At 33.5% G+C, this 27,714-nt stretch overlaps 1 protein-coding gene and 1 long non-coding RNA gene across 2 annotated transcripts in view; both read left to right on the forward strand.

Annotated features, from left to right (window-relative positions):
• LOC134263755 (multiple epidermal growth factor-like domains protein 11) overlaps positions 1-27,714 on the forward strand; it is a 97,440-nt gene that overhangs the window by 65,073 nt on the left and 4,653 nt on the right. The window lies entirely within an intron of this gene.
• Positions 1,630-3,217, forward strand: LOC134263760 (uncharacterized). Its single transcript, XR_009991351.1, has 3 exons — positions 1,630-1,699; positions 2,956-2,977; positions 3,078-3,217. It is a non-coding gene; the product is annotated as an uncharacterized LOC134263760 (long non-coding RNA).

Here is a 27,714-nt window from a genome sequence, read left to right on the forward strand (position 1 = left end):
GTGACAGCCAGACCTGTCATCACGAGTCAGGACATTGTCTAGCATATGCACAGGTAATGAAATCAATAAAACATACGAAGGGCAAAGTAACTTTAAAGAAAGAACTTTTGAAAATAAGTGATGAAATAATTAGCTTTCAATCTATTTTATTTGCATTTTTCTTAAGTTGAAATCAATTCTTTTTAGCTTACCTGAGCAGAAGGCTCAAGTGAGCTCAATTGAGCTTTTCTGATCACATTTTGTCCGTCGTCCGTCCGTCTGTAAACTTTTCACATTTTCTACTTCTTCTCAAGAACCTATGGGCCAATTTAACCAAACTTGGTACAAAGCATCCTTGTGTAAAGGGGATTGTAAATTGTTAAAATAAAGGGCCAAGTCCCCTTACAAGAGGAGATAATCAAGAAAAGACAAAAATAGGGTGAAGTCACTAAAAATTTTCTTCTCAAGAACCACTGGGCCAGGAAAGCTGAAACTTATGTGGAAGCATCCTTGGGTAGTGTAGATATTAAATTGTTAATATCATGACCCCCGGGGGTAGGGCATGGCCACAATAGGAAATCCAAGTTTTACATAGAAATATATAGAACAAATCTTTAAAAATTTTCTTCTCAAGAACCACTGGGCCTCAAAAGCTGAAACTCATATGGAGGCATCCTTGGGTAGTGTAGATATTAAATTGTTAAAATCATGACCCCCGGGGGTAGGGCAGGGCCACAAAATGAACCCAAATTTTACGAAGAAATGTATAGAATAAATCTTTAAAAATAATCTTCTCAAGAACCACTGGGCTAGGAAAGCTGAAACTTACGTGGAAGCATCCTTAGGTAGTGTAGATATTAAATTGTTAAAATCATGACCCCCGGGGGTAGGGTGGGGCCACAATAGGGAATCCATGTTTTACATAGAAATATATAGAACAAATCTTTCAAAATCCTCTTCTCAAGAATCACTGGGCCAGGAAAGCTGAAACTTTTATGGAAGCATCCTGGGGTAGTGTAGATTCTAAAGTTTTAAAATCATAAAAGGGAAGGGGGTAGTGGGACTTGATAGGTATAGCAAGAGGGGGAATCTGGTAAAGAACTGCATCACCCAAGATACTCAGGTGAGCGATGTGGTCCATGGGCCTCTTGTTATGATAAACTATAAAGCATAAATACATAATTATGTCGCAAATGTTCCACATATGAATTGCAGTCTTCTTTTGTACGATTGTGACAGGCACAGTCTTGTAACACATGTAGGAGTGACTACACAGTGACCATTACAAGTGTGGTTGTCTCCTTATTAATTGTTCTGATCGGAAGTCTTCTTAATTTTCTTATCTGGAGGAAACTGCAGAGTACGTAAATGTTTCAATTCTATATTTGCCTTTTATGTGTCTTTTAACATCCCCCAAAATGGCTCATTTAAATTTATCATTTCAAAGAAAAAAATAAAAATAATAATAATAATAAATACAGATTTTATTTCTATTACTTCTAAAGTAAAAAGTAAAATTCTGTAACACATATATTGTAAAGATACATAAATCGGCGGGCTCGGTGTTTTTAAAAGTTAAAAATTTGTACATGATATGAAATTCTTCTTACAAATTACCTTCTGAAATGTATTCAACCCATTTTTACAGCAAAAGGGACGTTTAAAGATACCGCAAATGAAAAAGAGTATTACAATGATTTCCCAGCTGTTGATATAGGAGGTAATATCAAATATTTAAGGAATCACTGTCTAGATAGTATAGTATGCCAGAGCATCAAGGATAGTGGGAAACATGAGATAATTTGCATAACGGGCGAAACCCGTTATGCAAAAATTATCCCCTGTTTCCCATTGTCGTTGATGTCCCTGGCATACTATACTAGCTAGACAGTGATTCCTTATATTTCCATTTCATTGGGAAATAAAATTTTAGATTTAGACTTTAAAAATGTAGACATATATTTAAATTAAACGAGGACTCCCATGGCAATTTCAATACTCGTCGCCCACTGACGTCAAACTTAAAGGTATCCGCACGAGATTTACATGCACATTTGGTCTCCTTAGGGCCAGACACAGAAACAGATGCGTACGAGATTTGCATGCATATTAGGCCTCCTTAGCTCCTGACCTATCGACCTAACTCATTTACATTCTGGGAGAATTATCAAGAAATCAATTCTGCTTACTTTCAAAGAGTTATGACAGAGAAGCAAATTAGAAATGGAAATATACAAATATAAATGGCTTTTTTTTCATATGAACGCTGTAATGTGAACAAAATAAACGGTGATGATTCAATGGAGGTCAACAACATCTGAATATATATCAATGTTGTCTACAATATTATTTAAAGTAAAAGTAATATCCAACCGATACCACTGTATTTGAAATCATCGTATTAAAGGCTACGATAATGTTAGAAAAATGCCCGTTATGCATATATTATCCCATGTTGTCCACTATCGTTGATGTCCCTGGCATACTATACTAACTAGACAGTGATTCCTTATATTTCCATTTCATTGTGAAATAAAATTGTAGATTAAGACTTTAAAAACGTAGACATAGGTTTAAATTAAACGAGGACTCCCATGGCAATTTTAATACTCGTCGCCCAATGACGTCAAGCACAAAGAAAGCCGCACGAGACTTACATGCATATTTGGCCTCCTTAGCGTCAGACACAGAGGCTGATGCGCACGAGATTTGCATGTATATTAGGCCTTCTCAGCTCCTGACCTATCGACCTGCCTAATTTCGGTCCGGCAGAATTATTAAGAAATCAACTCCTCTAACTTTCAAAGAGTTAAATATAAATGGTCTACATTCTACTGTTTGGAAAATGTTTTAAAATTATAAACTATAATTATGTAAAGCTGTTGTAAAGAAATGAAATTTCAATCATATTGCATGTAGAAAAAAAGTGAAAACTGAATCTATAAGATAGTAAATTATAAGTTAAATAATTTTCAGAAAAACAAAGTGGACGAGATGTGTATGTATTGTTTTATTCACTACTTTATTTATTTTTTCTCTTTACTTAATTTTTTCGCAAAGATTAACTTCTGAATGTATTTTTTTTTTCAATCTGGCAGGGATATTTCCCCTTATGCAGAACTAAGAGAACTCGACCACCAAAACACTTATGATGAACTTTAGTAATATGCAAAAGAAGACGACAAAATTTAGTTGGAAGCATTGCTATTGTTTACATTTTAATGTAGAACTCACTTTCCATAGAGGCTTTATTTACATAGACTTTTCTGAGTGTTTAATGTCAGTACATATTTTTCTTGAGAGGATATCTTTCAATTTTTTTCGTGAAGGAATTCGGTGTATTATGTCTTTTTTTTATCCCTCTTCATATATCTTTTCCACAATCAGATTCATGCCGCACAACATGATGTTGAGTATTAACTTCCAGTTGCGTTGTGTTTTGTTAAGGGAAATATTCTTCTTATATCTTCCACGTCCGTGCATGATTTTAATTTGATTTTTTTGGGGTTTACTTTTGATGAAAGCTACATACTTCTGTCAAACAAATATAAATTTAACAAAATAACTTTTATATTCACAACTTTTCATGAAACAAATCACTCACTTTACTAAAGTTAATTACCTTTTCTTTTGCTTGTTCGTGTTGCTTAAACCACTTAAGGAAAAAAAAATTAAAAGCTGAGTGAAGATGTCATTTTTTGCCAGGATAAATGACAAGAAGTGTAACAAAAGAATGTATAAAATACAATTACTTACAACAAAGTATACTCAACAAAAAAAGAAACGCATATTCAGATTAAACATAATAATCTAAGTTTTCAGTTTACTCCTTATTTTTTAAAAGTGATTTTAAAGGGTTTTGATAAAATCAAACATGTCCTGTGTTGCGAGTAGAAAAGTGAAGTTTATGTCATTGTCGATGCCTCCAAATTCTAGGGGATTACCGTCTAAATCATCCATATATCCTATGCGACAACTAAGTGCAACTGGATTTCCAATGTACGGATGTCGTGCACAAATACCAGCTCCTCTCAGTCTCTTGCGAACAATTTATGCACTTTTATGCTGATTTTTTCATCCAGCAATTGTAGCAGCAGTTTTTACAGCAGTTCTGAATGGCGTGAGGTGCTGAAAAGAGGGGGGGGGGGTCTGACGGTCCTACCTGGGTGTGGCTACCTGCGGATAGCCAATTCTTGGTCTTCCGACGTTAGTTTAACCGCTGTAAAGCCCATTGATGTGTTTAAATTTACAGTTGAAACTTCCTGTTGCTTAACTCCATTTAGTATCATCGTAAGCCTGGTTGTGTTCATCTTTGTTTCGGCGTGGCATTGCAGCATCAACACTGCAATCAAATCTAAAATATGGGTTTAATAGGAGTGATAATAGTTTCTCTAAATCCAAAATATCAACGAAAATGGACATCCGATTTAGAAGAAATCATGAAAAACAATACTTTCATAAACACGTTTAATCAAGGGAGATAATTCAACACTTGGGTTTTAAAACCCCATGTTGTCCTTTAAATAGGTCACAGGTATCCAATGATATAAGATATAGTTGTTCCATGTATATTTTAAAAATTTCTTTGACGAGTAAAACAATATGCGTTTCTTTTTTTGTTGAGTATTTATTTTAAGCTTGGATAAGGTCAATGATTAAAAATCCATTTTATCTTATATTATGCTAAAAATATTTTAATCTATTACAAATCATGAAATTTAAAGTAAATATCATCTAAATATAACAACTAAGGGCAGATCACTCTAACTGCGTAAAACTACCCTATAAGTGTAGCTCTTTTAGTATGCACTGTTTAGAGCTTCCTAAAAACCGTGATATATGCGATTCAGCGACTGAGGTGAATGCATGAGCCGATGGTAGGTAATGATAATTTAAAAGTAATCTCAAAGATAATTTTAACAGTCATTTTAAAACGAAAGTAAACAGGTATAATTTTTGGTTTTTCGTCTCAAAAAAAAAATAGAAAGAAATATATCAATATTTCATACAGATCCCAAGAAACTTTACAAATTAGACGCAGAACAAACATATTGATCAGAGTTTTAAAAAATTTATGACAAATCTCCTAAGACTGTCATATTATGAAATGTTATGACCATTAATACAAAATTAATTGAAGTACCCTTCTTATCTTATGATTTCCGGGTATTTTTTTATAATTAATTTTTCAATGTTCTTTATCTCTATTCACTCAGACATGCTTATTGAGAAAAAAAATCAATATAAAAATTGACCCCCAAAAATCCCCTCTCCTTTTGTGGAAGTCTGAGAATAACCTATTTATAAATTGAAATGTTAAAAAAATAAATATATGTAAGAAGTTATTGTCTTCTGCTTGTATTGGAAACACTTCTTTTATTAGAAAAATCCTTTATTAAGGCACAGATTAGTGCACAAAAGTTTGTATTATATTTATCATATTTGAATGCTTTATATTTTCACTTCAGTATATGTCTAAATAGTAAACCTATCAAAAACATCATGGTCACACTAGCAACCAATCTGTTAAACAGAACGAGAAATTTCACTTTGAAAGGACAAGATAGGCTAGGACCCCTCTTTGGCCCTTTGTTTTGGTATACTTTAGAATACTCAGCAGTTTATCGATAAAGACCTGTATACATAATTTCCACTAAATGAGTATTGGTTTAAATTTATTGGGTACACTGGATTCACTGAAAGGTCAGAAATTATGTCGATTTCTAGATTTTCTCATTTAAAAAAAAATTTTTCCTTGATTTTGCAGCACATTTTCTTTTTAAAGAGATACTAAGCTTGCCTAAACCAAATTTATCTATTTCATACAGTAAAGTATAGAACCTCCTGCTCTAAGTATTTTAAATTTGACGAAATTCCACAACAATTGAGGAAACTGGGGATAATGTTCTACATTGTACGTCTGCACCCTTTTGTGGTGTTTATTAGTTTTAAATAAATATTAGTACTGCTTTCAAAACAAGCATCATTTTTAGTTATACCCGCACTTTCTAAAGAAAGTTCGGGTATATTGTTGTTACTCATGTCCGTCCGTCCGTCCGTCCGTCACACTTTTCTTCCCTGTAGATGTGCAGTAAGGTTTTGGAATTTTGATTTTGCCCCGGGGGGTCAAATGGGGGTCGAAAAATGACGTTTTTTATGCAAAAATCCCCGTCTTCCCTGAACTCCTTCTACATTTTACTCAGCAGCCTAACCAGCTTTTGGGAGATGGTTGGTGGGGTCATGTAGATGTGCAGTAAGCTTTCGGAATTTTGATTTTGCCCCAGGGGGTCAAATGGGGGTCGAAAAATGATGTTTTTTAAGCAAATAGCTCCGTCTTCCCTGAACTCCTCTTACATTCTACTCAGCAGCCTAATCATCTTTTAAAAGATGGTTGGTTGGGTCATGTAGATGTGCAGTAAGGTTTTGGAATTTTGATTTTGCCCCGGGGGGTCAAATGGGGGTCGAAAAATGATGTTTTTTATGCAAAAAGCCCCGTCTTCCCTGAACTCCTCTTACATTTTACTCAGGGGCCTAATCATCTTTTGGGAGATGGTTGGTGGTGTCATGTAGATGTGCAGTAAGGTTTCAGAATTTTGATTTTGCCCTGGGGGGTCAAATGAGTGTCGAAAAATGACTTTTTTTAATGCAAAAAGACCCTTCTTCCCTGAACTCCTCTTACATTTTACTCAGCAGCCTAATCATCTTTTGGAAGATGGTTGTTGGGGTCATGCAGATGTGTATTAAGGTTTCTGAATTTTGATTTTGCCCCAGGGGGTCAAATGGGGGTCAAAAAATGATGTTTTTCAAGCAAATAGCTCCGTCTTCCCTGAACTCCTCTTACATTTTACTCAGCAGCCTAATCATCTTTTTGGAGATGGTTGGTGGTGTCATGTAGATGTGCAGTAAGGATTCAGAATTTTGATTTTGCCCTGGGGGGTCAAATGGGTGTCGAAAAATGACTTTTTTAATGCAAAAAAACCCTTCTTCCCTGAACTTCTCTTACATTTTACTCAGCAGCCTAATCATCTTTTGGGAGCTGGTTGGTGGGGTCATGCAGATGTGTATTAAGGTTTCTGAATTTTGATTTTGCCCCAGGGGGTCAAATGGGGGTCGAAAAATGACGTTTTTTATGCTAAAAGCCCCATCTTCCCTGAACTCCTCTTACATTTTATTCAGCAGCCTAATCATCTTTTTGGAGATGGTTGGTGGGGTCATGTAGATGTGCAGTTAGGTTTCGGAATTTTGATTTTGCCCGGGGGGTCAAATGAGGGTTAAAAAATGACGTTTTTTATGGAAAAAGCCTAGTCTTCCCTAAACTCCTTTTTCGTTTTAAACAGTGGTCTTATCCTCTTTTGGGAGAGTTCACTCTTTTAAAAATTTTTTTAAAACATCAAGGTCAAGGGGTAAAAAATCATAGCATGTTGGGAAACATCTTGTTATGGGTAATGTTCACTTGAAATGTGAAAGTCGAATCTCTTCTCAATGAAAAGGAAATACATTAATGAAAACTAAGTTAAACTTCAAGGTCAAGGTCACAGAGTCAAAAAGTCATGATACATTTGGAAAGGTCTTATCACAGGTAATATGAATTCCCTTTCATTTGTCTTTCAAAATGATCAATTTAAAGCAATTAATTTGTTTATGAAATTAGGTCAAACTTCAAGGTCATGGGTAATAAAAATCATAGTGTATTTAGAATGGTATTGTCCCATTTAATACTAATACGCATGTTTAAAATAAAAGTCCTGTCTCTTCTCATTCAAAATATATGACCATATGACCAAGGTTAAATTTATTGTGACAGATGGGCAGATTGACAAACAAATGAGATTTAATGTACCCTACCTTTAGCGAAAATGGGGGACAATAAATGTCTTTGCTGTTCTTGAGAAGAAGATTTATGTTGGAATAAGTCCCCTGCATATTTAAATGTAAATTGGTTGAAATTGGCCCAGTGGTTCTTAAGAAGTTAATGTGAAAAGTTTGCAGACAAACAGATGGACAACAGAAATCAGTACATTTCAGAAAACAGTATGCTTATAAATAGTTAATCAAGGTGCTTTGGGTAGCAAAATAAAGCTAAACTGGTATATCTAATTCATCCGCAGAGCTTAGTATATTTTAATATGCACAACCTTTTCAACTCTTATCATAATTATTTTTTAAAATTTATATCACCATGTCTCATTCAAGGGAGAACTAGAGATATGACCAGATGTATATCTGTTGAATTTAAAATATGTACATGTATACTGTGTTTTTTAGTAATTTGTTTGTTTGCTGTGACAGCAACTGTTATGGCAGCTTTTGGCAAAGGTTGAAGTTTCTCAAATGTAAGTCAAACTCCAAGGTCAAGGTCAAAGGGTCAAAATTGTTGGTATCAAAGGGAAAGTCTTGTCACAAGGAATACACATGTGAAAAAAGAGAGAAATCCCTAGAACTTCCTCACCTGTTCAAAAGTTATTGCCAAGGTTAAAGTTTAATTGGGTTCAACTCTAAGATCTAGGTCAAAAATAATTATATCTGTTGAAAGTTCACAATGATTACACATGTTAGACAGGAAAGTCCTAGCACCACCTGTTCAAAACTTAGGCCAAGTTTAAGGTATTTTTCTTGTAAAATTGGGTCAAACTCAAAGGTCAAGAGATCAAGAGGTCAAAATTGGTGGTACCCATTACAAGGTTTTGCCAAAAGAAATTTACCTATGAAATATTGAAGCCATGTGTATAGCTCAATCCACTTAAAACTTATGGGCAAGGTTAAAGTTTCTGTGGACAGACAAACATACATAAACATAGGAAACAAAATATGTATATATAGTCAAATGAAAAAATTTTCTACTATTATGGAGTCATAAGATCAATTGTCATATCAGGTACAGGGAGTCAGTGGCTAGGGAGATCAGACCCCCCCCCCCGGAATTAGCAATTATTTAAATAAGACTATGTACTGTAGAGAATAAAAATGACTTTGGACATCCTCCCCCTTAGAAAACAGGGACTTCACCATCATTGTTTTTATTATTATTTTTTATTTGCTTCTCAGGAAATCTTGGGCTGATTTTTTTGACTGAGGTGTGACCCCCCCCCCCTTTCTGAAAAAAAAAATTCTGGATCTGCGCCTGTATATACTGAATGTCCGCAACGGGAGATAACTTGACAATGTGAAATTTGTCGACTGTGGCATGCGATGATTTTTGACCCTTTTTGAACTTCAACCTAACCATATGCATTTATTTATTTTTATGCAATCTATACTAAATCTTGTACTTACCGAATGTCAGGTCGTGACAACGAATTCATGAAATATAATCCAATTAAAACACAAATGATTTTAACTGACCACACTGCATCGTCAGCAAACATGTGCTAAATAATCTCATTCGACAAACCTTTGCTGATTCCGTTGCCAGTAAGAATTGGCCGAGGTGTGCCGAGAGGTGATACCTATAAATATGATAATGGGTGATGCAAACCCAATGTGAATGTAGAAAATAAGATGTTCACACGTAAAACTGTTTAGTACAAGAACAAATTTCAAACTATCATAATAAACTATGTTTAAACATAACTTTGCCATCTAGGTCTATTTTTAAAAAATGTGAGAGTGAGAGAGTGTGTGTGTTGGGAGGGGGGGAGAGAGAGATAGGCATTGACAAATTAATCGGGTTGTATTTTCAATGGGTTTTTTTCCTGACCAAGTACTAAAATCAGTTTGCATATTTTGATAAATTCATCAAAAACGCATTGTACTAAAATAATATTTTTAATATGTCGTTGAGAAAGTAAATTTAAAAAGTTCCAAATTATGGGCAAAATATTTATCTGAATCTAATTAAGTAATTTACTTCAATCATTAATTAAATTCTGTTATTTCAGACTGGTAATGAATTAAGTATTCAAAATACATATATGAGGCTCATAGATCATATGGTCACCTGAAAATTTTATGTTCAATTTGACGAATACATGTACGGTGAAAATTATAGAATTATTTTGACTTCTTCCTTGGAAAGTCCAATATGAAGGAGTGTGTATTTAGAGGCAAACACCATAGTGCGGGTATTACTGTCTCATGACAGCATCTAGTTAATAATTACAAACTATCACAGTTTTAAGTGTGTTCAGATTTTTGCATCGAATAAGGGACTAGATTTGGCTACTACCATGCCTTCTCCTTTCTTCGACGTAACAATAAAGTTTAAAATTCCTAAGTTCTGAACGAATATGTAAAAACATGGGTACATGGATCAAACATCGATACTGACTAGCAGGCAAGGCCATAATGATTGAAAATAAATATGTAGATTACAATTACTGATCAATCTTATACATCAAGTAAAATCGTAACCAGGGTTAATTACAGAAGGCTGAAAACACCAGAGGTATACATGTATGAAACATAAAGAACCTTTGAATAGTAAGCATCTCGTATTTACCAGTCATCTTCATTGAAACTCCATTGTTGTCAGGGGGCATATTGAGTACTTTTTATTAAATTCAGCATAAAAGCAAAGGTCTGATAAACGGGTGAATATATTCGGAAAAAAAAGATAAAAGGTCATATTTTTTTTTCAAACAAGGTTATTATTTCTTGTAACATACGCAAAACACTTATTTTGTTATGATGCACTTCAAACTAAATTCTTGATTTATACAACATGTCAGACAAAGACAACATTTTTCTTCTTAATATTTGCCAGAAAAACACTGCATCAAAGTCAATACATACCCTGCGGTGTTGTTAAAGGATTTCAAATAATCGTCATGTTAACTATGAAATAATATTCTTCTCCCCTTTTCAAAATAAGGAAGAGAATTATATATTACCTTTTCTTTGAGGTCCCTGAAATTTGAGACATGATTTTGAGTAAAATCTTGATATTCCCCTTCAACAAGCAATCTTTCAAACAAGAATGAGTAACTGGGGCTTCTTTATTTTCAAGTTTTTAACACGAACATGGATGCACTTAAAGGTTGATGGACAGACAGAGGGACACTTATTTGCAAGTGTTTAAAACGCAACATCTCTCAAGCGCTCTTATTGATATATTTAAAAAATTTCAATATCTACTGGAAATGCTGCTGACGTTCTTTGTTCTACGTTGAGAATGGAGGAAGCTTTGATAAAAAATAACTATTTTTATTTGAAAAATAGTTACTACAAAATCAATCTTGAATATGTATTATAAAGTTCGTTTTCTGCAATAGTATTTTTCACAAAATTTCCTCATATATCCCTTGCATAAATACATGACTTAATTTGATATTAAAACCGCAGTGCAAACAAAAAAATTACAAAGCACACCAATATAAAAGAAGGAAAGATTTCCTTATCCAGGTGTAAAATTTGATATTAATTTTGTCTCATTGTGTGACAATCGACCCATAAACTAATCATTGAATCCTCAATTAGAATTTTAAAGGGAGTCACAGGAGCGATTATAGCCGTAAATTAAGCTTAACATGTTATTTTAGTTAAATACAATTTAGCTAGTGTAAAAGCTCAACTTTTGGGGTATCTTTAAAAATAGTCATGTGAAGGGTATAATTCTTTACATATCAGTGCCTAGTTTATAATTTACTTCCTGGTCTTGATCAGACATTAATATTATCTTTATTATCATGATTAATACATTCTTGAGGTAAGATTATACTTTTATTTCCACATTGATCTCCAACTCTTTTCTTTAACTATAGATACGTCACATAGTAGAATTAAGTCAGATACTCTAAGCAGAAAAAAATCATAAACTAAATTTTAATTGATTAATTTTAGATTTCATTTTTTTTTATTTCATTTTTACAGAATGGAGAGAATGATTCACATAGTCACCTTCGGCACAATGTATACAACATGCACTCATGCATATCGTAAGAATCGCAAATTTTATGTTTATTCAACATTGCATAATAATTACATTTATATGGTTCTTAACATATATTTTTATTTTCCGGCCGAATATTCATACCAAATTTCCATTTACATCAAAGTTTCTGCAATAGAAATGTTTTTAAAGACTTAATTCTTGCATGTGTAATACCTATAGTCAGAGACAGAAGCTGAAGATTAGGGTTATATCATTTTGTGCAATAACTGATTAAGAAAACAAGTTTTAATTTACATATGAGATAGGCATGTTTTGAATTCCGCATAGAAGATTAATAATTATGTTTGAAACAAAAACTATTAGGGGTTAAACATTCATGCGATAAAAATAAAGTACAGAGGAAACATGCATATCAGAAACATGAAAGGTAAGGTCATGAAATTGTACTCATATCCTGCCAAAAGATCACAACCGCCGTGTTCTCTTTATTATTATTGGGAAAATAAGAGAAACATTCGGAGAGAACTCAGTGTTATACAACAGCCTAAAAATTGTATGAAAAAATGCCAATCAGCAGTTGAGATAATAATAGAATGCATTATCTGACAAGGTTATTACACATACCATTTAACTTGCCAAATGATGACTTGAAGGAAAGCTTTTTATAGTTTTGTTTCATCGACGTTTTTGTCAGTAGCCTGCCTTGCTTCAATGTTTATTCTTGGGAAACATGCTCTATAACCTTGCTAATCGAATCAACTAAAAAATAAACATCAATATATGCAAATGTTATTGATAAATTGATACAACTTTTTAAGGAATAACTCTAGTTCTTGGCTAAATGATTCGAGTTTTACCTGATTTGTGTGAGTTAACGCTTTGTAATCCGCGAAGCAGAATCATTTCATATAACTTAATTTTAAAATCATTAAACAACTCTTGGTGTAAAATAGCGTTGCTTTATATGAGCTTGAATTTGCCGTTAAATGATAGTACCGTAGTAACCAAAGTGATGAAGCGAGGGGAGGTAATAACTGATACATAGACCTAGCAGCCATGATGTTTGTTTACATGTGGTTTGATCGAGTTACTGTTTGATGTTAAAGATAAACTTATTAAATTTAGAATTTTCGATAAATCCCGAGGACTTGAAATGAGAGGATTGCATCGATACAGATGATTCAAATGGTTGTCAAAGGAGTGTGTCCCCGTACCAGATAAGATTATCCAAAAATAATTTTTTTTCCATTTTGAATATTTAACCAATGAGAGGCTAGAATAAAAAAAAAATATGAAAGGAAGCTAACCATAAGTCTCATCTTTTGTTATAAAGTTTCCTAGTGACAGAAAAATAAAAAAGTCATAAATCATTTTTGTCATTCTTTGCCTAAAGATTTATTCATTGTTATAACTGATTTATTCATTGTCTTTTCAAAGAAGATTTAGCATTACAGAAACCTGCCTGGCAGAAAAACAATTATTCACAAGCGTGGGAAGTAGACAAGGCTGTGGATGGGAAGTATACGGACCGCGGAGCACTTGGTAACCAGTGTACAATATCAGCAGAAAAGAAACAGACAGCAGAATGGAGAGTGGATCTAGGGAGTATAGTTAGCATAAGTTACATCAACATCTTCTACAGAACGGATAATAATCCTGGTATCTTTAAGATACACTTGAAGTAAAAAACTATTTACAGCACATATAAAAGATATTAGATTAATGCGTATATCAACAAAATATGCCATAGTTTTAAATAAAAAAAATTAAAAACTCAAACGAAAAATCTTGGACCGTAAATAAATGATAGTGAATATAACTTTGGCATGTAGGTTCTTACGCTGATCGATTTGCCGGATTTTACGTCTTTGTCTCCAACACGACTTCAAAAGAGAACGGAATACTCTGTTTCCATGAAATACAGAAAGTAAGCGGTACACCTTTAGAAAATCAGAGGATCAACTGTTCTGTGTATGGACGATATGTTATATACTACAATGAACGTCTTAGCAATGTAGTCTATCCTTCCTACTACTCTCAGTATGCATTCAACGAACTTTGTGAAGTGGAAGTTTATGGTGAGTTCCAGCAGATACATGCACCTTGAATGTACATCCTACATGACATGTGCGAATTTTCCTCGACAATGTCGTCCATTTCTGACTTAATTGAAATTATGAGGAATGAGAAAGCTTCAAATAAGTTAACTGATTACCAATATTAAAACATTATTATTATGTAATCCTTTGTATTCTTTGTACATTATATAGCATAATCGATTTGGATATTTAAAACCTGTACATTAAGTCACCTGTAACTGTACATTAAGTTGAAAAAACTGTCAATTATTAACTTAATCGACAGTTTTTCCCAACTTAATGTACAACTACAGGTAACTTAATGTACAGGTTTTAAAAGATGAAAGCAAGAAAATACAACCAAAAAACACTAATTTCCAGGCAATAATGAAAATAAGCAAATTTATTTGTAATTTAATGCACAATTATAAATACAGATCATACATCTGTAAATGAAATTTTCAATAATATGTCATCTTTGAAAGAGATGAATCTAAAGCGAAAAAGGCACATAATCCTGATTCATAATAATATCACAACTTGCACATCAAAAAGTTTCCTTATTAATAAACGTCTCATCCTTTTCACACAATTTATACAAGAATAATGATCATGGTTAATCCCTCCCATGAATGTTTAAGAATACACCAAGCAACATTTCAAAATTGAAAAGAGAACGACATATTTCCAGATGAAATATTAATCACATTCGATGCACTGCTTGTGGAATCACATATTTTCATCTTTTTTTGTGCACTTGCCATCGTCGGAATTGACAATATTCCCGTGAATTATATCACTAACGTTTTGCTGTTGCTCATTGGTGGTCCGTTTATAAGAACGAACTGCGGTGGATTTGTGGCCTGTTTTCTCTGTAATTAACTGTTCGTCAATTCCAGCTTCGTATAAGCGAGTCGCCGCTGTTGCTCTTACAGAGTGATTGGTAAAGTGCCCCTTGAACCCTGCTCGTTCACAAAGATTCCCTATAGTTTTCGTCAACACATGAACACCGACTGGAGAATCTGCATACCATGTTTCAGATTGTGCGTACTTCAGAGGGCGTAAATACAAGGCGTCACATTTACCATCCTTTGGCCTGAAAGAGAATTTTTGCGTTTAGTTGCGATTGATCTTATACTATCGTACATTTTTCAATGAATTGGTAAATTTTTCATTAAATTTACAAAACTTATACTTGCCTCAAGCTCAGGTATTTCTCGTATATAAGAACAGGACATATCTCTGGTACTCGATTATTCTCGTAGGCAAGTGTTACTTTGAGTTTCAGATTTCTGTGCTCTAGTCCACCTCTATTAGTTTTAGATACATCCTCTTTGTACTCAAGATATCTAAGACCACTAGATTCCTTGATGATCGAAATTTGACTGCATTTCCCCACACGCAGGTTACTGTGCTCTTGGCCTGCTCAAGTGCAAAATTCAATCCAAGCACGAATAGCATAAAGTATCTAATAGTTTCTGTGGAGTGTCAGTTCCAAGAATATTCTTTCTCCACATAACTTCTTCTTGTTCCTCCGAAATGACTTCTGCTTTCCCCCTGTCGATCCCTAGACCACGCCCTGACAATTCCTTCATTTTGGAATCGAGAACAGTTTTAGATCCGTTGAATGTTTCATCATAAAAAAACTCACAAATCTTCCTGTTTGTCTCATGTAGTGTTGAACGGAACAAACAAGTTCATAAATTGTATTGGGCATATAATCTTCACCTTTCTGATTTCTTACTTCTGCAACAAAGTAGCCCATGGTCTTGTTCAATTCCTCATCTGACATTTCCAAAATATATTTGTTCGATATGAAAGTCTCTTTTCCTGTTGCATTGTGTTTCCAATCTTCTTGCCACTTTTTGAATAAATTGATAGCCCATTTTGTCTTCTGCTCTGTTTTCTTTGAGAGACCCCTCTTCACTAAGTCATCTAATTCTGCTTGGTTCAAAGGTCTCAGAAATCTCTCAATGTTTTCAACGCCTTGACTAGCTTCCACTAATTCATCCTCAGAAACATCAGAGAACAAATCCAGTTTTACATCAAATCGTGGCTGTGGTTTGACATTTTCTTTTTCCATGTTTAGTATGTCACTAAAAATTCCATCTGTACTGACACTTTCCTCAGGATCTCTATATTTTGACTGAGTCAAAAATATGCTTTCTCCTTCTGATGAGGACATCCTCACTCTTGAAACTTTACATAGGAAGTAGTCAGAAATGAAGCAATCTATCATTTAAATCTAAATTTACCTGTTACTGTCCATTAAGTTCAACAATACACCTTTATTTTCACCCCTTTTGTTGTGATTTTTAAATGCCACTCACTCTCCGGACAATCGATTGTGTTACATAATCTTAGCAAACACAACCATCACCTGGGACAGTATATTAACAATAGACGGAATGTCCTTCGGGCTTCGAACAGTTCTTTCTCTCACAAAATGGATAGTTTTCGGACTTTCATAATGATTTGTTACATAGGCTGTCCAATCCCTGGATATTATGGAGCATATTGTAACAAGAGCTGTCCAGTAACGTGTCAAGGACAGCAGTGTGACGCCGTCACTGGTAACTGTGTGAAGGACTGTTTATCAGGGTATCAAGGACCACATTGTAGTTATTGTAAGTAATTAAATAAAATGTATTAAAGTATTTGTTCTTTTGTGTCATATTTCCCTCTTTGTAATTAGTTATTTTTTTCATAAATAATACCTTTCCTCAATTTACTTTGATTTATCCTTCACTTAAATAATATATTACACATTGTCATTTTGTTAACAAGTAAATTTAGCCTCAGGGAGACCTGCCTGGCAGAAACACAATTTGCCAGATAAACCAGTAGCATGGGGGGGGGGGGGGCAGGGAAAGCAGTAAACGGGAAATATTCCGACCGTGGAGCTGCTGGAGGACAGTGCACAATATCAGGCGATAAACAGCAAACAGCAGAGTGGAGAGTCGATCTAGAGAAAATTGTCAGCATTAGTCACATCCACATCTATTATAGGACTGATAATGTTGCAAGTATGAAATCGATTTTTATTAAATGAATTTCAGTTTTGTAACTGACTGACTTCAGCTTAACTTAAACTTTAATATAAAATTTTACTTAACTTAACTTTAACTTTAAATTGTACCATCTTACTATATGCACAGACTGCATTTGCTGACGACTTCATTGTATCGATAGTACAACTTCCGAAATAATGACATAAACAAGACTGTGATATCCTTATTTCATTAACATATGTACCAATGTTTTGTCTCGATGTAGAATTTTTTCGGAGATTAAGCTTGCGTCAGCATCGAATGAACTCTATATAGAGGTATTAGGGCATATTGCCACATATGTAAAGGGAATTTTACGATATACAAGTCGAAGACATCACTTTTGTCATTAAATTACTGTGGTAAGTTACCATTAAGGTTTTTGCTATAAAACAAACGTCTATAAAACATGTTTCATATTTCGTTGTATCTTTATTTCAAGTTCATATGCATAGTTCGAATCGACCATATGAATGGAAGTGCATCGTCAATACCTTATATCTAAATGTCAACTTGAAGGGCACAAACGTTTATAAAATTATTTTTGATATGAAGAAAAAATAAAACTAATAAAAAGCCCAAAGAATTCGGCTTGATTGCTTGAAAACCTGTTCTCCATAAACTACGTAAACAATGTCAATAAGGAATTTTGAGCATATTTTTGCTATTAAATTCAGAGTATTTATGTATCTCTCAGACCAATGATAAGGATAAACCTCAAATTACATTTAAAAAAACAAATGGGCATGATGCTGTAAGCCTGTACATGTACCTTTATTTGTCGCGAAGTAATGGTTTTTACTATAATTACGTGATTCTATTCCTAAAAGTTCATTGAAGCTGACCTTGTGACCAAAAAGGATCGATCGTCAAAACAAATATTGTCGTAGCTTATCAATTGTTTTTGTATACAAATTGCTGGTTATAATTTTTACACCTGACAAAGAAGACACTACGGGTGTGATCGGTAGAGAAGGATACGTACTCCTCCGAGTCAACGGATTAAACCTCGTGGATGCTCTTTTTCCCAATTTTATTTCAGACGTTTTAGCTTGAATAATGTGAGATATTACAATATTTCAAATAGAATATTTTGACATAGTCCTATTTGAATAAGTGCATTATAATTCCAGTACATTGTCTTATCATATCTTTAATATTTATGCATAGAAAAAACTTCAACGTGATATTGCTGTTTCTATTATACAGAAAATCATTCTTAAAATCCGTGATTTGCTTTGAATTCAACGAATCTGAAATCAACTACGAAAACACCAACAAATGGAAATGATAAAAACATTTTTATTTGTTTAGGGCCCGGTGCATATTTTCACAAATTTGCTGGATTTTAAGTTTACATATCGATCGATACAAATAAAGACAGTGGTCATCTATGTTTTCATGAAATGCAACAAGTGAACGGTACACCAACAGAGAACCAGACAATCAGCTGTCCTTATGACGGGCGATATGTTATATACTACAACGAACGGAAGCTGGGTGTGACGTATCCAAACTACTACTCTTCATATGCATATAATGAATTGTGTGAAGTGGAGGTGTACGGCGAGTTTTAAATTATACAATAATTTTTATTTCGTTTTAAAAGTACTTAAATTTTTTACACATTTTCCTATAAAGAGAAGTAATATTTTCCTTGTACCTAACAGGTTGCCCTGAATCTAAGTATTACGGTCAGTATTGTCACCATTCATGTCCAGGAAACTGCCTCGAGCAAAGGTGTAATATCTCTACAGGATACTGTATTGAGTGTAATCCGAGATATAAAGGACATCGCTGTAGTCAGGGTTAGTAAATGTAAATACGTAAATTATTCATATAAAACAAAATGCGCAATACTGGAAGTTAATTAAAGACTGATTCATATTTTAAGGGTTCTTCATTATCTTCAAATCTATTTTTCCCCTAGGTTTCACCTTTTATCTTTTTGGATTTTCTGATGAATTTTGTCTTGGATTATATTTAATTAGATTTTAATTATTCATTCGGGATCAATATACTAGGGCAAATAATTTGTAAAAAACGTAAGATATATTTTTAATTCATTATTATCTAACTAAAGAGTAGGGACTGAAGGCCTTCAGACAAAAGAAACCTTAAAAACATGCCTAATAATTAAAAAAATCTTCAACTATAAATAACACAAAGAAAACAATAATTTTTAAGAATGTGACGGTGGAAAGTTTGGCTTGGGATGTAATCAAACCTGTGGACATTGTCTAAATAGTGCTAATTGTTACCACATTGACGGGTCATATAGCGGAGATTGTTCTCCTGGATATAAGGCACCCCTCTGTACAGACAGCAAGTGATAACAAATGAAAACATCTCCTGTGTTTAAGTTTAAAGCTTACTTCAACAATTGAATGAACCATTACATTTTCTCTACAAAATGAAAACGAAATGCAACTAATATCTTGTAATCTTTTTTGGTAAATATTAATGAGTGTTTGCATTGTTTCTACTTCTTGTGAAAATAGTCTGCAAGTATCAATATCTTTAGAAATATGAATTTTAGGATACGGATATATCTTAAACTCACTTCAACGAAGTTGGGTGAGCTTATGTGATACCCTTAGCGTCGGCTTCCAAAGTTAAAGTTTTTCTCTTCAAGTACGTACTTCTCTGCCCTTGATCAGTCATGCATGCTTCTGGTGTGTTTTATTGTACCAGTGAAGATTGAAGATGCTGTAATTTCAGCTAAGAAATGACCAGGTGATGCTCTTAGATAAGGCTAAAGTTTTTTGTACAAGTTAAAGTTTTGGGACAGGTTTCATTTCTAAGTTACTATAAGCCCATGTTGACCAAACATACACGAGTGATACACATATACTACCATGCTCCCTTCAGATGCTGGATCTGACCTACATTTTTCGGAAGTGTGAAAAGGTTCAAAATTTTGGTACAGATTCCATTATATAGTAACTATCAGGCCTTTGTTGACCAAACCTGCATGGATGGTACATAGAAGGATGCATAACGTATGGCTTGGATGCTGGATCTGACCTACAATTTTCGGATGGGTTAAAAGGTTAAAGTTTTTTTGTACAGATTTAATTTGAAAGTAACTATAAGACTTATGTTTATTTAACTTGCATGGCTGATACATCTGAAGCTGTATAATACTATGTTTGCCTGAAATGGGGGATCTGACCTTCAATTTCCGGATGAATGAACAGGTTAAAATTTTTGGTGCAGGTTTCCTTTCCAAGTAATTATAAGCCTTATGTTGATCAAACTTGCATGGTTGATACGTCTAAGGATGTCTGCATTAGGCTTGCATGTTGATTTTCCAGATGAGTTATCTTAGGATATACACTTCGCAATAATTAGTTTAATGTTTGGACTTTGCCTTACTTCATGACAAATATTCGTTCAGCTGAGCTATTTTATTTCTGATTACCTGTGTTTATTTACTATGGTTAAATTGAGGTTTTTCTTTTTTTTCAAAATTAAGAATTAGATCCCTCATGCATAGCTTTGATCAATCGACGTACATGTATGTTGAACCTTGTCATCAAACATACGATTCGTTTAAAAAGGAAAAATTGTAAACCTCTTTTGCGATGCAGCCTAAGGAGTCTCAATCCTTATTTCAGAGGTTCAAATCTCACAGTGGGACGTGGAGACGGGTCCTTCGGATGAGACCGTAAAAACCAAGACCTCGTGTCACAGTAGGTGTTGGCACGAAAAAGATCCATGTTGCTCAATGGCCCTGAATGCTGAGCATAGAAAAAAAATTGCAGCTCTGCAACGCAAGTGGTGGCTTCTCAATATTGGTGAAATATTTTGGAGAAGAATGTTTATTGACTACACTAAACAAACTTAATGAACTAAATTACGGTATGTCAAATGTTGCTATATTCGATCTTTTGTTTTTATATTGTATAATCTTATTTCTCTTTTATAATTTTGCATTTGTATAGTAAAATGTTCCATTTGTAGTACTAGTAAATAATTTTTATTTGTATTCTTTGATTTTTCAATTATTGTAATGTATAACTTGTAGCTATACAGTTGAAAAATTATACAATTCAAATGGAAAGTTATAGAGTAAAATGAAACAAATGAAGATAACGAACAATATTCAAGATCAAAAGTCCATAAAACAATACAAAATAGAAGCAAACCAAATACAGACCCCAAAACGTAGGAGGTGGGATCAGGTGCAATGATTGAGTGAGCATTCCCTGTCGACCGGTCACACATTTCGTCGTCACTTGAGTGTATAAATAATGGACAGTTGGTATGAAAATATCTGTCACTATTTGACTTAATGATAAATTGTAGTTTCTGACAAGGTTTTTGTTTCGACAATAGAACTTACGAAATGATGACTTTAAACGAGAGAGCTGAAATTTTTGTTTCATCAACTTTTTTGTCCATATGAATAAAATTTTGTGGAAAAAAATCGAATACTGCAACGATTGACATGACAAAATAAATACATAACAATCATTGTCAATAAAATAAGGTAATTTGAATGAACATTTGTCCCATACAATCATATCAAATCATAATTTTTTAAAAATTTTATTTAATTTTAATTTTATTTTTTGGGGGGGGGGGGGGGGCATATGATACTGTTCCGTTTGGATTACTGACGTCACTGTCAACATTTTCTGTCATAATTCATACGTTTTATCTTTCATATTTTTGACTATCCGTACAGTAATCAACACGAATAATGCCCTTTAGTAGCTTCATTAGCGACATATTGTATTTTATAAAGCTTTTCATCTGACTTGCTTTAAAGCATATAATTTTTATCAGAAACTTTAATTTAAAAAATTATGACATTTAATGTTGGGTCGTTCATAATATATATAGGGTGAATTCACCATGCATCGGATACCCTTGTACTTCAACAAGTTCTAGCGATATCGCTACCGACGGAAAATTATCAAAATGGAGTTTAATATTTAGTTTGTGATTAAAATAACAATTTAGGACACAATTATATGCCGTTTATTGAGAAAATATCCCCAAATATCGATTTTTTATAAAAAACTGAAAATTCACCATGGATCGGACATTGTTCACCATGCATCGGACAGACGGTATGGAGACCGGAAAAATATCATACCTTTATCACAGTGCTTTAAAATCCTTGATATGGATATATTTTCATCTTTTATCTAAGAAATAACCCTCAACTTTAATTAAATCGACAATATTATTGCACAAATGTAGAACGATTCTCGAGACCTCACTCTGCATTAGAAATGCTTGAAAATGCTTATAATGCCGTAATTCGCGCCTTTTTTCTCATGGTTTATCATACTCTGCTTTGTAGAAATAAATTGAGTAAAATTCCAGACGTCATATATCGATAACTTGTATTTTGACTGAAAATATGGAGTTTTTATTTTCTTTTTCCGCAAAAAACAGCTGTCAGCTGGGTTCTGTATGAAAATGGTAGTGATTACCTTTGCATCGAAGTGTCCGATGCATGGTTAATTTGTGTCCGATGTACGGCGAAAATAGCATACTAGTAAAAACCAGCTCTAATAAGAATTAAACAAACATTGAAGTGAAATTTAATTATAATTTATGTAAAATTACCAATCCTTGACAAAATTCACCAAAGTCCGACTCGTTCCGTGGTAGTCGAATTTAAAAGAACGATAACTCTAAAAATTGCAAAATCATAAATTTCGGGTTATTCCCCTTTGACGATGTAAAATATGACGTAACTTCAAGGCCATTTGCGGGGTATTTTTATCACAACATGATAAACACAATCTGTATCATTAAAAAATTTAAATATTCGTCTTTATGAAAGAAACAAATAAATACACAGAACTCTTAAGGATACACCAAAGGTTTCCAAAGGGCAAAATTTAATTTGCTTGTAATTCTTTTATTATCAAAGATAACATATTAAAAGTATATATCATTTGAAAGCTTGTTAAATGTACTATTTAATGATTCTAAACTTTCATTTTTATCTTATTAACAAATTATTAACATTTTAATGTAAATATTAGTGCATTTATATTTTATAGATCAACTTTTTTGTATTCCACCTTTCAAAGTTAAAATTTTGCCTCAATGTAGATTAAAGATTGAACTTTAAAACTGTATCTCAGATTTTTGATAAATCTTCTTATTCAAAAGTTACATCCATTTGTCTTTCATTGTTACTGATTTATTAGCCAAATTCTACATTTCCCCCAATAAATCGAGAACTGAGCAAGATATCAAAAATCTGAGATACGGTTTTGTGAACACACATTTGAGACGCATTCTGGCCAGTTTTCAGAGAAATTGGTCAATAAATGAGGGAGCTGAATCCTTTGAAATAATACCACCAACTGTCTGATCTTACTTTACAGTAGAGGGCAAAAACCCATTACACAACAAAGTCTGCCAAAACTAGAAATATATGACACCTTGGAGATTCAGCTTTGGATACCTGTCACTTATCCATATTTCCTATGCATATTCACAAGAATGGGAGGTTCTATTCTTTATTAAGGTGCTTTTAATGAAGTAAAATAGGTTCAATTCTGAATCAGAAAGATTTCCCGGCAAAATGGCAAGAGCTAAGCTCCACCTCCTATTTCATGGTCATTAGTGACCTGTTAGATCTTCTTCCCTAAATCTAGAGTCCTAACCTCTGTGTGGCTAGTGAAGAATTCCCCATGTGGTCACAGTGATTTATTGCTCCTATCAGAAGCAGGCAGTTACAGACCAAATCAGAAGCTTCAATAACGGCACATTCACATGTGTTAGTGTTTATGTTTGATTATTGTTAAATAATTAGAAAACCATTTAATAATCAGGAAGAATTTTTCATGCATCATAAAGCAATCATTAGCATTGTTTTCTTAGCCAAAAATCTCAAAATTGACAAAAATCTTGAAAAAAGCCTTTGGTGTATCCTTAAGTTGAAAGAGAGTTTATTGCCTAAAGTTGTCCGAAGCAAGGTATGTGTCCGATGCATGGTGAACTCACCCTATATGCGACCTTTCAAAACCTAGATTTTTACAAAAATACAAAGTTCAGAAAATCAAAATTTTTCTGTCTAAGATTTTTATGACAAATATTTTGGTATACACTAAGTATTTTGACAAAAAAGTCACTGTTCAAACTTTCATATAACCCTTGTGTCAGTCAAAGAATCAGAATGTTGATTTATAAAAGTGCATCCCAAAAAAATTGTTACTTTTAAAAAGAATAAAATAGAATATTAGGGTGGTGGACACGTTACTGACATTTGCTCAATATTTGTTTGCAGAATGTGACAGTGGAAGGTATGGCTTGAAATGCAATAAAACCTGTGGGAATTGTATCGATGAGAGAGATTGTCATCATATCAACGGTAGCTGTATAGAAGGATGCTCCCCTGGATATACAGATTCCCTTTGTAACACTAGTAAGTGATTTTGTTTGTTTACGTGGAAACAGATATTGCACCAACAAGTGAGATTGTGGAAGATGCGATTACTTTAACTATATGAACTATTATTAACTATTTTTTTTTAAACATGTGGTTAAACTGCAGGATAGATAAGGATGCTATCTAATATTGTTTTCTAATAAACTACTGTGAAAATAATTTTCGTGGGGGTTAATTTTCGTTGTTTTCGAGGTAAGAAGAGACCCACGAATTCAAGTCCACCACGAAATGTAAATTTTCATATGCACAACTACTAAAAAGTACTTCATCCAGGAAATCAAATCATCATGAACCAATAATTTTTCTTTCAACCACGAAAATTTGGCCCAACGAAAATATGTTATTTTACAGCTACAGTGTAGTATATATGTAATTAGAATTTTTAAAGCGGTGAAAGACACATGGTAACATGTTTCAGTTTAATTACATCATTATACTGTTCCGTATCTCCATTAATTTTTACTTGTATAAATATTTAAAGAAAAAATAATTTCTTGTTAAAGTGTAAACTACATTTTTGTTGCAAGAACTTTATTATCGCGTAATTACGAGATCCTTCTGTCTGCCTCGAAACTTACATTTTCGCGAATATTTGTATTATGAAGTGTTATTTACAACAGATTACATAGCTCGCATATATTTTGATTATTTTATGAATATTGAATAACTGAGTCGTGGAAATAAGGTGTCGCGAAAATAAAGTGATCAACACGTTTTTACAATGCTTATATTTTGTCTAACCTAGCTCCATGCAATCATGAAGTGAGCTTAATATATCCATATCTTTTAAATGTGATCAATAAAATGAAAAAACTGCAGTATTGATGTGATTTTTTAAATATTGAAAATAGATCCTTTTGGGTGTTTAAGTATTTGCTTTTGAAATGCATGGAGAAAATATGCAATGATCACTATCCAAATGCAATGTGATTGAAAAAAAAAATATATGAGTTATAAACTTGTTCATATTCAGAAATATTTTATCAATGCTAAAATATTCACGCTATGGAGAGACTGATAAAGAATAAAAGCTATCATTAGACTCTGTAGGGGATGGTATTCTCCACTCAATATCTCTGAAATAAGGTTATAAACTTAATCATACTCGTAAGAATATTTCAAATGCCTTGGTTGTACAAACAGTAAAAAAAAGATGTCAAGGAATCTAACTAGTTGCCAACAAATTTTTAAGTAGCCTTTAACATGTAACAGTTGATAATGATATACAGGTGACTCTCGATGGCTCGAACTCCGATCTCTCGAAGTGAACCTCCGGTCCCGTTTTTTTCCTCTATATAACTAAGCAAATTTACTCCTGATTTTTCGAACTTTTATCTCTCGAAGTTTTGATTGCGCGTGTAAACACGCCAATCAAGCGTAAAACTGATGCAGCCTGGACTTACCTGGAAAACAGTTAAAGCCTGGGGCTGGCAAGCCTGGCATGGAGGTGTTAATTGGGTGTTTACATAGATGACACTACACCTATGGGTCGTCCGTGTGTTGATATAAGGATTAATTGGTTATTATTAACGAATTCACAACTTATTTTGACTTGAAACCGAAACGATAATTTAAAAAAATAATTTATAGACGTTCGTTTCATTAAGTTCTATGATTATGAACTTTTATTAGAGTCTACATAATCCCAGTATGGCAGATACGGCACAAGAAATTCCTTTCTCAAGGACTGTACCGATTAAAAAAATCTAGTGAACACTGATGAAGGACCCGATCAAGCCGCGGAATAGCAAAACCGACAATAGCTATTCGGGTTTTATGTAATCGTGAAATAAGAACAAATAAATATTACAGCTTTAGGAATTCGTTTTATTTATTCGAAAAGCGATCGTTGTTGTTGATATCAAGTAAATTACCTGTAAAAAACGATTGAAAACGTGCAATAACTTTATTTACATACACTTCCGGTATCTGTAATATTAGAACATCGAACGATCGGAACTGAAAATTCCGGATTTTATTTACTTTCTATCTCTCGAACCCCTCGATCTTTCGAACTTTTTTTGCGGTCCCTTGAACTTCGAGAGATCGAGAGTAACCTGTAGAATTTAAGATCATAATTTTAAAACTTTTAACAAATTACAGTTTGCAACTGAATCTTATGTATAGGGTGTTATATACTTAAAAAATATTAAAAATTCACTCAAACATTACTAATCCCTTCTAGAAGGAATTTCCTTTTAGGTATCAAGCAAAATTGATTTATGTAACCCACATATTTACAGTATAAAAATTGATCAAATGAAATAACTTAATATGATCTTTAATCAAAATCAGAAGACTACAAGAGGCCCAAGGGCCTTGATTCGCTCTTCTGATAAATTGTACAGTCTATCACTTCTATTAGAAGCCTCCAACTCTATTAGAATCATAAGACCCAAAATGCATCAACTTACAAAGTTTGATAATATTTAGCCAGTTAAGACTGAAGATATAATATAATTATAAAATACCAGAATTAGGTCACAGTGACCTACCTTTTGATTGAAATTTTCTGAGGACTCAAGATACATTAATTGACAAAGACTGATGATTCTTATTAAATAAGTACCTGAGAGATGTTCAAAAGTAGGTCACCATGACCTACGTTTTGGTCAACATTCTCTGAAAACCCAAGATGCATCATCTGACAAAGTTTGACGATTCTAAGCCAAATAGTACCAGAGATAATTAAATATAGCCATCAAATGTCAAAAGTAGGTCATGGTGACCTACTTTTTGGTCGACGTTATTCAAATTCATAATGCCTAAACTGACAAAATTTGATGATTCTAAGCCAATAAGTACATGAGATATTCAAAATTAGGTCACCGTGACCTACTTTTTGTTGGACATTCAATGAAACCCTAAGATGCCTCAACTGACAAAGTTTGATAATTCCGAGCCAATAAGTACTAAATATAATTAAATATAGCCATAAAATGTCAAGAGTAGAACACAGTGACCTACTTTTTGGTCGACGTTCTCCAAAAACCCAAGGTGCCTAAACTGACAAAGTTTGATGACTCTAAGCTTATTCGTACCTGAGATATTCAAAAGTAGGTCACTGTGACCTATTTTTTGGTCGACATTCTCCGAAAACCCAAGATGCCTCAACTGACAAAGTTTGATAATTCTTAGCCAATAAGTGCCTGAGATACTTAAATATAGCCATAAAATGTCAAAAGTAGGTCACTGTGACCTACTTTTTGGTCGACGTTCTCCGAAAACCCAAAATGCATCAACTGACAAAGTTTGATGATTTTAGGTCAATATGTACCAGAGATATTTAATTATAGTCACAAAATGTCAAAAGTAGGCCACCATGACCTACTTTTTGGTCGTCACTCTCCG

Source organism: Saccostrea cucullata, unplaced genomic scaffold (genome assembly GCF_032062105.1).
Source record: "Saccostrea cucullata isolate Sc308-1 unplaced genomic scaffold, CSIRO_AGI_Scuc_v1 ctg1192, whole genome shotgun sequence".
NCBI classification, from domain to species: domain Eukaryota; kingdom Metazoa; phylum Mollusca; class Bivalvia; order Ostreida; family Ostreidae; genus Saccostrea; species Saccostrea cuccullata.